Genomic DNA, 9,299 nt, shown 5'->3' on the forward strand with positions numbered 1-9,299 from the left:
TCTGGTGTGTTGACTTTGTATGTGAGTGTGAGGGAGAGAGAATGGAAGGAGCGAACTTCATTTTGAGTACCTAGCAGCTGTGACCACCTGGGTAAAAGCCATTGTGAGAGCTCTTCAGAAAAGACAGCCGTCGTATGTTCCTCTCCACTCCTGCAAGGCAACCCCCGTCTAACGTACAGTTCAAAGAAGCATTCCCACCTCATAAATCACCCACTAGACCCCTGGTGCTTTTGCTGGTGTTTGGAGAGGAATATAAATACTCCTATGTCTTGTTTGTACAGTTGCCCTTTACAATTGGAATGTTGTCCTCTCCAAAGAGGCAGAATCCAAAAGGGCAGATCCTAACTGTGTGACTGATGCAGCTAGCCAGTGCTGTCTCTTGAAGCTTAGAGTCATGGAATGACCCAATTTTGAAACTTCCTGGGATAGTGGTTGAACTAAATGTCTAGCTCTGAGCTTACTTTTTAGATTGATTGTTTTTTCGCCCCTCTTCTGTGGGAGAACATACAGGTTTCAGTGTCTGGGAACGTCACAAATACTTAAAGCTCTTTATTATCTTGGCAATTCACTGGTCCAAGTACTCCTTTCTACTTTCCATTTACCCCAGTCCTTGTAATTACTTGTTGGCATGTTGTCTACTGCTCTTCTCCTGATTCAAGAGGTTGTCTTCAGTGTTTCTTTACTCAGCACAATTTTCTAGCTATTGAGATGGCTCTCGAGGGCCTCTTTTCTTTGTCCCATGCTTGCTGCGTATTGTCTGCGTAGCACAAGATGTAAATGCTTGTCTCCTGAGATAGAAACGGAATGGTACAGATTGATGTGGAACTTTCCTTTATTGAAAGCCTGTTCTGCTGCATGGTGAGTGCTGGCAGATGGAAGAGTGACAAAAAAATTCCTCTCCAGAAAGGAAAACACAATGGAAAACAAGTTGCGCAATATTTGTGTTTTAAACGGTGCCAGAAAAGGAAGGGGATGGTCTGAGGGTCGGTCTTCTGAACTTGGAGAGCTTGAGAAGCTCCTTATCTCACCGAGCAATGGACTGAGATTTGGTCTGGGTGCTACGGCGGTCCTGCACCCCCACATACCCCTGGGCGCATGTGTGTGGATCTTGCAGGCTGAAGAAACATGTTGAGCTGTGCCCAGAGTCAACAGAAGCTGAAGAGCTTGCCTAGAGCAATGGACTTGTGAAATAAAATAGCTTTAATGCCAGAGCGGCATTAAAGACTGTCAAAGCATGATACCATCCAGGACCATTGCTCGAGCATGTCCTTGTTTTTCCACCTCCTCCCTTGCCGGACTGCATTCATCAGTCAGGTCAAAACAGCTTATTGGAAACAGGATCTCTTTCTTTCTTCCCAATTTTGAATCATTTTATCTGGCCCCAATTTTTAATTTGAACTATGTACTTTGGAGCCAGAGCTCCTCTGTGGTTTGGAAAGTGTTTTTATTGAGTTCTGTGCATGTGTGCTGCAATGCTAGCAGTCTGGTAAGCCCCTGTGCTCAGCTGGAGGGAAGAGCATCAACCTGGGTAAGAAACAGGAGAACCAAAAGTGGTAGCAGCGCTCTTGAATATAATGGCTGTCGGAAAAAACTTTAGCTCGCACTGTGTCATTTGGGCTGTGATGATGGGTTCCACTTTTATTTATTGTCCCTGGTGACGAGTTGTCCTGCCCTAGTATGCTCTGCTTTAGTTCAAATATTGATTTCCCAGAGTTCATTCTTACTTTGATCTACTGTGGCCCGTGATCAAGTGGTTCTGCTGGCCCTGTGACTCTGAGGGTACCAGTTGTAGATATCAATTTAAAGTGTGTCCTTTATTGCTAGAGTGAGAATAATCACAACAAGTGTTCTCGCTCAATAATACAAAATCTAGTAGGGTGAGTGTGGAAAAATTGCACAATTTAAAAAGTGGAATTTAAAATTTGTCATTTAAATGGGGTAAAACCTTTTTTTGTTTGTTTGTTTTTCACAGCTGCCTTGCTTGTTTTTTGTGTTGAGATATGTATATGCATATATAACTAGCACATAACGGGCCTGTATTTGTTTTGGTTTGATTAAAGTTGTATTATTCAAAACCTATTTTTGAACCTGTCCATGTAAGCTGTGCAAAGTATCTCCTGGTGAGGACAAGTCTCCTGTTTCGCTCTATGGGAATGAGACCATACTGTTCCCAACTGAGGTTGGAATAGGAATGGTTTCCTGCTGCTTGATTTCTAATTACATAAATGGAAGGGGGAAAAGTGGAAATTCTAAGTACCAAAAGGCATGTTAAATTTAGTATAATACGCTCATCTGGAAACTATCACATTTTTCCTTCTTTCTTAAGCCTGCTGAAATCATTGCTTCGTCTTAACTGTAGTGTGATTTGGATCAGTACCAAAAAGTGCAAACAAGATGGGCCTAAAAAAGTCAGGTGTCCCTACCCGAAACATGATGAGACCTTTTAGTGGAGAAGTTACTGTATCACCCTGATGCAATTGGAATAGGAAATCAGTGAGTATACAGTGAGTAAAGAAACCATACTGCTATCTAAGAGAAGGGGGAAGCAAAAAAAAAAACCCACCCCAAAAAAGAAGAAGCTGTTTGCTGAATGGAACTGTTTTTGAATGTTTAACAACTCCCTAAGTGCTTGACTGGCCACAAATCTGACTCTCTAACAGCTTGATTAGATGTCTGCTGAGGCTTTGAGATGAATAAACAAGTCACGGAAAAGCAGAGACTGTAGGAAAAAAAATATCAAGCTGCTTTTCTATTGTTTATCTGAATTCTTCATGTTTGATCAAGATACCGTCATTTCTTTGTATTTCAATCATGTGTAGGAGCCTTAGCCAAGATCAGGACCTTGCTGTATGTGGTGCTGTACACACAAATAAAACCCAGTCTCTGCCCTGGAGAATTTACAAACTAAACAGATGGGTTTAAGGGAGGTAGAAAGGCTTATAATTCCATTGTAAAGATGGGAGAAGCTGTAGGCAAGGTCAGTGATGAGTCTTGGAGGGAACGTGGCATGGAGCTGGGACTCGAATTTGAGTCTTGAGCCATTGAACTCAATCAGCCGTCCTTTCTGTTTTTTCACTTGGCAGGTCATGGAGTCTCAGGGGAAGGCTGCCTGCTTCACAGTCTGAGAGACTCCAGAAGGGTATGTTCTGCAACCATTTGCTGTCCTCACATCGCCCCAAATTCTTAATGGCAAATCTCTGAGAAGTTAGGAGTTCTGTTTTATTGTCCAGGGGGTGATTGCTTATTGAATCACTAATAGGTGTAAAACACTGAGATCCTCAGTAATGACTTTGGTGTAAAACTGAATCTGATAAAGAGAAAAAAAAATTGAAACGTATTACCAGTTCTTTGCATCTCATGGAATTGGACACCACGGCGTTAGGCGTAGCGTAAGCGTAACACCAGAAGATAGTCACTGCTTTAGTACATCGACCTTAAATACAAGCTGAGGTAACAGATCGAGATAGAGGGAGAATATCAAGGAGACAGTGTCATTCCAGTAGTGGAAACACAGCAGCGATAGCATAGCTCAGCTCTCCCAAAGGATTCACATGGATGGTTCTCCAAAGGAGAAGGAATTCTGTTTCTATATATTTTTATTGGGTTCCCTCCGAAATTTTGGAGCAGTGCAAAAGAAATCGCAAAGGTGCTCAATTGCAAATGTAAGCAGTGGGTGCGTGGTGGCTGTGGTGGTAGTGATCTGCCATGAGCTATAGCTCTTATGCTGCAGCTGGAAGGGAGAGGCTGGTGGCAGAGCTGGGGAGCACACGATCGGTGACCTGCTGGGCAAACCACATTTTCCAGCAGTGTTCTGCATCGGTGAGGCATTGCTGACCCTTCCTTTTGCTCTGAGCTGGCTGGGGTTTGTTGCTTTCCCCCCTACCACACCCCGGTAGTGTTTATTGTGAAATAAACTTTCTCCTCCTCTCCCACCGCACTCCTGCCTTTGTAAATGGGACTGGTGCAAATTTTGACGTGCCGGTTCCAGTAGGCAGCTGTATGCAATGCGGACTGTGTCTTAACTGCTCGGAGAGTCCAGCCTGTAGCCCACCCACAGTGAAGTGCTTAACTGAGATTGAAACTAAATGAGAATGTAGTTTATGGAAATTCAGCTGTGGATCGCTGTTCTCTTGTGATTTCTGGCTGTCAGCACTTAGCTGTACAGCATTGCTAGCTATTTAAGCTGGATGTTCCTCCTGGTGGTGGATACCCACCTCCTGTAGCTTTTAAAGATGCTGAGAAAGTTGTTGGTGACTAATAAATTGCTCTTCATCTATAGTCTTTATTAGTAGTGCCTGTAAAGACTCCAGATCTGGGTTAGGAGCGTATGCCCCTTCCTAGAAAAGGTCATGCCCTTATCAGTTAAAATTCAGTTCATAAATCTCCTGTTGTATGAAGGAGCGTGTTTCTTTTTAGAAGTTTCAGAGAGCATTCTTCCTCCCCCTTGCTGCTGCACTTGAAGTTGTTAGTAGTGACCAACAGCTTAACCCAAAACCATTACTAATCCCATGAGCCATGCATTCCCCGAGGATTTAGTAGTCCAGTTGTGATGGACAGCACCTCAGTTTTCTCCCCTGTGAAATGGAAATGGTGATACTCGTCCCACCTGGTCGTGGCTTTAAGACCTAACTTCATTGCTGGGTAAAATTCAGCTCTGTTAGCCAGCTAGTGTATATTGTGGGACACCACAGCACCCTGCCGGTCTGCGCTGGATGGAATCGCCCCCCACAGTTCACAAAATACTTTGGCTTCTGCTCCTTGAAGATGCTGGAATAATAAGGTGAAGGTGTGCTGTGGAAAGGGGAATACTTCTGCACTTTCTTATCCACCCTTTCGGTTCTTCCAGTCACCTGCTTCTCTGTCGCCAAACTCCTGCACCTCCTCTCCAGGACAATGTGCTGTAGCACAGAGCAAGAAGAGAGAAAGGGCGGTAGTTCTGGATGGAGTAAGGGGAAAAGAGGCTCAGGCTGAAGGCAGCTGTCATGGGTTGTAGCATCTCTCTCTTCAGCAGCCTCTTTCTAGGTCAAAGATTGACTGAGGCCACAGGAGAAGAAAATATTTTGTGTCCTGATGGCCCTGTGTCTGATTTGCAACACAGTGGTGCTCTGGGGTCTGTGGATGCCGTGTCTCCCTCAGGAGTCAGTGTAACTGCTTTGTATTACCTGTAATTTTCGTTAATTATCTAGAAGTAAGTGTAAAAATGGTGGCAGATGAATAATTACTATTTGATGGGATGCTATGTAAATGAAAAAGAAAGTACAGCGACGTAAATTTTGATATAATCAAATGTGAATTTTGACATCCAGATGCAACAAATGCTGATCATAGCCAGAGATCACAAGGATTTAGGGGTCGTGAAAACCCAGGAACGGCAGGGTTTGCTGCTGACGGGGAGAGGTGTAATGAAAAGAAATCTCTGGAGGCTGAAGCTTGACCCAAGCAGGCGAGCAGTGAGGGACTGAATTATAAGCAGAGACTGGGATAAGCTGGTAGCGGAATGGGTGGATTCTTCAACCCTTGATGTCTTAAATGCAAGTTCCTGTGCTCCACCTGGGAGTGCCTGGGTGAAGTCAAATGACCTGTAACACGCATGGATTCGTATCAGATGATCTAACTGCTCTTGTTGGCCATAAATTCTCTTAAACTTGTAAGGTCGTAAAGGTTGATTGCAGTGCTCCTGCTCTCTGTCCCGTTAGTATGAACTAAACACAGAATTTTCTTAGCTGAGGGACCCCGTTTGTTAAGACGCTCCCTGAAGATGTCCCTGGCGTGGTTCTTGGATGTAAGACAACCTGTTCCTGTGCTGATCATTGCTGCTTTGTTCTTCCAGCTCCTCCCTTTTGCACTGTTTTCCTTGGGTTTGTTTGAGGGAACGGCTGATGGTGTGTGTTTCCCCTGCTCCTTTTTCCAGGCACGGGGCCCGTTTTTTCTTTATTTCTCTCTGAAGATTACATGGTTTCACAGAAAAATCTGTTGAGGGTTGAGGTATTTCGTGTGTCGATAAATGCACCTTTGAATGAAGGATGGAAGCCTGGGGCTGGAACTGCAGGAGTGTTTGTGGGCTGGAGGTGCACTGGAGGGACTGCATGGGGGAGTCCGCATCGGACAGAACGGAGAAAGTGAATTTACTGGGTTTTTTTAAGGCCTGAGAAATAATTGCCTTAATCTTTGGGAGCATCCTAGTATACTGGCAGCATGCTTGTGGGAGGCTCTAGTTTACTATCGGCTAAGTTGTGGATTTTATATCCATATTAGGTATAAATAGAGGTAGGCTGGCAGATAGAGAGAAGGTCATTGTGACTCCTCGGAGCACAGGATGAGCTGTGTAATTATTTAGCTGAGGCTTCAACGTTAACTCTTGTCATACACTGGAGCAGCCCCCGAGCTAGTCCCTATTACCAGAATTAAAACCAAAATGATGAAAAATTGGTCCAGTGCTAACACGGATGTCTCAGCATGTTCATGAAAGCAGTGATAAGCTACAACTCCTGGCCAGTTTTGTACAGTTCCTCATCGGCTGCAACAGTGTTACCAGCTTCACAAACTCAAAAATCACGATCCTGCTTCAGGGCAGGAGGAGAGGAAGGCAATGAACGCAGGTTTCTGAGGGTCCCACGTTTCTGAACCGCACCTTCCTAAAATATGAAAATCATGTTATCACTTTAAGAATTACATTTGCATTTGTCTTCTGTAAGGTGGGGGGACTGGGAGCAAAGGAGTTTAATCTGTTAGCACATACATACATACATACATTCTTTTTGCTCTGTTACCCTAATCTATAAAAACGGCTGACTCTCTTGCAGCAGCAGGACTTCAGAAACTGGCATTTCAAGAGTTCTGATCTTGGGTGCTTTTCTTAAAGGCCGGAGAGTTTGTGCAGGAGCCTCTTCCCATGCAACAGCAGTGCAATATTGCTCTGGGCTGAGTCACCCCGTTTCAGGCGGGTGCCGGTTTCCTTTCGGTAATGTGCAAAATGTTCCCTGCACACATGTGTATGTGCTAAGTTTGTACTGCTGGTTGACAGTTTGTAGGCGCTTCGGTGCCAGAACTGTCTCTAAACACATACAAGCACCTATTGTGACGAGGCCCTGAGCTTGGCTGGGGCCTTCAGGCAGTGCTGCAAGAAAAAATAATTCATATAATAAGAGGATCTGAGCGACTGCAGCAGGGGGAAGTTGTGCAGCAGAAAATAAGATGGTTATCAGAGGGGATTTAGCCAGTTGTAATGGAGTCAGAGGAAACCGGTATTTTTGAAGTAGAAAGAAAAAAAATTGTTTGAACTTGTAGGGAAGAGGGCATCTGCAAATGAAGCCCAACAGCTTCTTCCCAGCCCTCCCTGATAGAAGCTGCCCCTGCAGACATGAACTGAATAGGAGAAGGATTTTGCATGACCGGAGTTGCTGGGGAAGCGAGGGAGGGAGGGACGAAGGGGCCTAGAGCGCCTGAGAGCAGGGAACGATTGGGCAAGGTGAAAAATAAAGTGATTAAACACACTTGGACTTGCTCGGAGATGGGAGGGGTACATTTTTTTTACTGCTGCTCCAGGGCCCCAAAATGCATTGGCACGGCACTACAGAGAAACCACTAATCCCAGTCACCAAGGGGAGGGAACGGGGACTTTCTCGTTCTCTCCCGCTCACCCAGCGTTGGGACCCCTGTGGAAGGAAAGGCTGATGGGATTAGAGGAAACAGCTGGCTCGAGTCTTGCCCTGCGGGAGCTCGCATTCTCGGGACTGAGGAAGAGAGGAGCGCCCCACTGCTGAGTTGCATTCCAGGTCATTTGCTGAGCCCAGATGTTTTCTAATGAGCTCTATGATAAATCCTTTTCTTTTACTACTGAGCACAGTCCCTGCCAGCCAGGTCCGTCCCTAGATCTCCGTTTCTACACATGGCCAGCCAAGCCAGACTCTGCAGTGCAAGCCAGCTAGCCAGATTACCACTAGGACTCGTGCCCTTCCGCTTTGCCTACACAAAGGGATTCAGCACCGAGCTCAAATCCCGTATCCTGCAGCTGTGGCCTGATGGAGCTTGCTGGTCCAAATTCCTCCCATGGCTGAACCTTCCCCTCTAGCCTCTCCTTACCTCTGCTGTGTGTGTTACTAAGCCAGATGCAGTGCTCGGGGTGGGTCGACCTGGTGGGCTGAACGAGCGGTGAAGTGCTACTGGATGCACGTGCTTTGGGTGAATCTAAAAAAGCAAGAATGGTATTTGTAAGGACTGCTCCGTCCTTGCCCGTGGGTGCTGGAACTGCACAAATGTGAGAGTCGCACACTAGCAGCGATGGGAGGATGGGCTCCTCACACCCTACCTGCCGCTACTCTACCCGAGATGGTGATGGGAAATCAGCCCCAGCTTTTTCAGCAGTAAAACCTTTGCCTCCGTCTCCTGGCATGAGGACCGCTCCCTTCACCTCAGACATGTATGTCCTTACACACAGCAGTTTGAGGTCCTGAGTAGATATCTTGGAGCTGTCTTAGGGCTTATTTAGGAACCAAGAAGCAGGAGTTCAGCTCCAGCAGGTGATGGTCGGGTGAGAGAAGGGAGCTGATAACGAGCTGTCTTTATTCCAGGGAGCTGCAGTGCAATTTTGTACTGTTTTGCAAATGAGATGCGGAGAGGTGAATTGCCTGCTCTGAGGTGGAGTAGGGTAGTCCACGGCAGACCCAAACGTCGCTCTCCCAAGTCCCTCGTGGGTCATGCAAGAGGGTTTAGCCCTTGAGACCTCTTCTTTGGACCCTACGCAGTTTGTCTCGGGGCTAGCGAACAAAACACAAGTCGCTGGGGGAGAGATGGAGCGTGGGTCCTGCTGCGGTGGGTGAAGGGCAGTTCCCCCCTTGCTGCTCCCTGCAGCCCATCACGGATACACACGCCCTCGCTCGCTCTTTTCCCAGCTACCTTCCGGCACGTGCGTTTTCTAGCATCCAGATATGGGCAGGGAGCTTTGGAATTCTGTGTTAAGGCACAAATAAAAGGAATAGTTTTATTTTTAACTTCCAAATACACCCTTTTAATTCTCACGCCCACAGTTTCTAGTCCTGTCCTGACAAGCGGGGAGCCCCTGGCACTGTGGGCGTTTGTCAGCGGGCCCAAAACAGCAACAGCGGGCGAGGGAGGGAAGCTCCTGGAGACCGGAGAGCAGGTTTCTGCTGTGTCTCAGTGCACAAAAGCCTTTGGCGATCCAGCAGCAGGGGAAGGGGCTGAGGGGGAAGACATCCGTGGGTGTGTGGATGTTCTGGGCAAGGCTGTGTGCACCTGTGTTTTCATATGGTGTCTTATCTGTGGTGGAAAACAACAGGCTG

Source organism: Falco punctatus (genome assembly GCF_963210335.1).
Source record: "Falco punctatus genome assembly, chromosome: 3".
Classification (NCBI taxonomy): Eukaryota; Metazoa; Chordata; class Aves; order Falconiformes; family Falconidae; genus Falco; species Falco punctatus.